General features: G+C 40.9%; 1 non-coding gene across 1 annotated transcript; it reads right to left on the bottom strand.

The window, feature by feature from the left end:
* Positions 1-352: 352 nt before the first annotated feature.
* Positions 353-459, bottom strand: LOC141616627 (small nucleolar RNA R71). The gene has a single exon (XR_012530961.1). It is a non-coding gene; the product is annotated as a small nucleolar RNA R71 (small nucleolar RNA).
* Between the last annotated feature and the right edge of the window lie 2,501 nt (positions 460-2,960).

Raw genomic sequence — 2,960 nt, 5'->3', positions numbered from 1 at the left:
TTCCATACCCACCGAGGAGAACCTACCTAATGGTACTCCCACACCACAACATTTAACCGGAAATTTTATTGCCAAATCCGCATTTATCCAATTAGACGAAAGAAGCCAATTTGGGGGGATGCCTAGTGAAGACCCTCACTCTCATATGGAAACTTTTTGTGACTATTGTGATGCGATTTCTCAAACCGGTGTAACTCAAGACCAAATTCGATGGGTCTTATTTCCTTTTTCTCTAATTGGCACCGCGAAACAATGGTTGAAAGGCCTTGATAAGGCTACTCTCGGAATTGATTCTTGGAAGAAATTGGCTCTAGCTTTCTACAAAAAGTTCTACCCACCGGAAAAGACTAACATGCTAAGAGCTCAAATTACGGGCTTTAAGCAAAGAGATGAAGAATCTTTGTATGAAGCTTGGGAGCGATTCAAAGGAATTTGTCGCTCATGTCCTCACCATGGACTTAGCGAGTGGTTCTTGGTACAACAATTTTGGAATGGTCTTTATGAAGACTCAAGAAACATTCTCAACATGGTATCAAATGGAATGTTCACCGAAGTTGACGACAATCAAACTTGGAACAAGATTGAGGAAATGGCGGTCCATAACTCATAATATAGTAGACCTCGCAAGGCTACTAGAGGAGGAAAGCATGAAGTGGACTCCATTACTCAATTGGGTGCTCAACTTAGTGCTCATATTGATACCATCAACTTGAAGTTTGAAAAAGCTATGGTATGCTTTAAGAAGCCTCAAAATCACCAAAGCATCATGTTAATGCCATGACGGCATCTTCATCAATCCCAAGTGGGATATGTGAGAATTGTGGAACTTTGGGACATGACCAAAGTGAATGTAGGGAAACAAATGAACAAGTGAATCCTTTTCAAGCATACAAGAGTGGTACCCCTTACTCCAATTATTACAATGAAAACACCAAATTCCACCCAAATCTCTCATACAAAAGCCAAAATGTTCAAAACCCTCAACCAACATACACCCCACCTCCCATGAGAAACCAAAATCAAAGACCCTTTTACAACCAAAACCAAGGTTACCAAAATCAAACTCCATACAATCAACAAAATGACCAAGGTTTTGATGTTCAAAAAGCGGTCCTCCAAATGCAAAAGAATCAACAAGAGTTTGTCACTCAAATGCAAAAATATAGTCAAGCAAAGGAAATCACCATCAACAACATCCTAGCTCACACCAAAATGTTGGAAACCCAATTGACTCAACTAGCATCTTCAAGCTCACAAAGACAAAAGGGGCAATTACCACCTTAAAGTAATCTCCCAAGACATGAAACGGTTAGTGCCATTCACTTGAGAAGTGGTACGAGATATGAAGCACCAAAGAAGCAAGTTAAGGATGAAGTTGTGGAAGTTAGTGACAAAGAACAAATTGTGCAAAACTCCAAGGATGGAGAACCATCAAAAGAAGAAATTTCAAAGAAAAATGAAGACAAGGTCAAGGAGAAGGAGCCCAATGTGATTAGACTTCCTTTTCCAAGTCGTCAAGCCAAGCCCAAATTTGATGACCAACTTGGAAAATATATGGAGATTGTGAAGAATTTGGAAGTCTCGATTCCTTTCACGGAATTAATCAATCACGTGACGGCCTATGCAAAATACATGAAAGCCATCCTTACAAAGAACAAGTCGATCCGGAAGCTTGAAACTATCGCCTTCACTAAGGTGAGTAGTGCAATCCTCCAAGGGAGTTCACCTCCAAAACTTAAAGATCCGGGAAGCTTCTCAATACCGTGTACCATTGGCGACACCACGATCAACAAAGCCTTATGTGATCTAGGGGCTAGTGTGAGTGTTATGCCGTACTCAGTGAGTAAAAGGTTCGGGATGGGAGAGCTTAAATGCACCAATATCACACTCCAAATGGCCGATAGATCAACGAAGACACCATTAGGGATATGGGGAGATGTTCCCGTAAGAGTTGGGAAATTTTTCATCCCGGTGGACTTTGTCATTGTTGACATGGAAGAAGACTCCAATATTCCAATCATTCTAGGTAGACCTTTCTTGCACACCGTGGGTGCGGTGATTGATGTGAAGCATGGAGAGCTCACTCTAGAAGTGGGAGATGAGAGCATAACTTTCAATCTTGACAAGACCATGAGAGCTCCCCGTTTGCATGAACCATGTTTTATGGTTGATCATTATAGCCGGAAGGATGATAGGAAGAAGTCGGAATTCCGATGGAAGAAGAAAGTTGATGATGCTCCATTCAAAGAGCAAGTGAATTGTAATAAAGAGAGCTTAAAAAGCTAACCAAAGTCAAGCAATGAAGAGGATGGCCTCATTGGCCAAGACAAGAAAGTGGGAGAGTTGTCTCTATCAACTCAAGAGATCTTTAGTGACCAAGTAGATGAAGTTTGTGGTCTTTGGGACGATGAGTTTGAAGGGATTTTCAATCCCTATATTGGTAATGCTATCGATCAAGACCAACATGAAGGACAACAAGTGCAAAGATCTATTGAGGATCTTTATCATGATAATGAACAAGCTTTTGACTACTTCTTCAAGGTGTTGAGCAACATCAACAACACCTTGGACATGCCCCCATGACATCTCACTAAGGATGAGAGTTTGGTGGAGTCCTCTCCAAACCACCATTTGTAAATATTTCTAACTCCCTAACTTGCATTTTAGTTCTTACATTGCATTTTTGTCATTTTTGGATTTTTATGCTTTGATCAAGATAATTATCATTTTTGAGAGAAGAGAGGGAGGGACTAATGATTTAATTGATGTGTAGTGCTTTAGCTTAGTGTGGGGATAGCAATTGCCTAGGCTATTCATGCCTTTGTAGTGCCCCTACAATGAAGAACACGGGATTTGAAGAATAAAAAATGACACGGGATATGCAAGTGCACGGATGGAACTGAATCCGGGTAGACCAGGTGAAATCCGAGCGTCCTTAAGGGGAATCCGATCGTCTTTTA

The sequence above is a fragment of the Silene latifolia genome, chromosome 11, assembly GCF_048544455.1.
Source record: "Silene latifolia isolate original U9 population chromosome 11, ASM4854445v1, whole genome shotgun sequence".
Classification (NCBI taxonomy): Eukaryota; Viridiplantae; Streptophyta; class Magnoliopsida; order Caryophyllales; family Caryophyllaceae; genus Silene; species Silene latifolia.
Note: the sequence above shows the minus strand (reverse complement) of the source record. Positions and strands in the feature narration are given on the sequence as shown.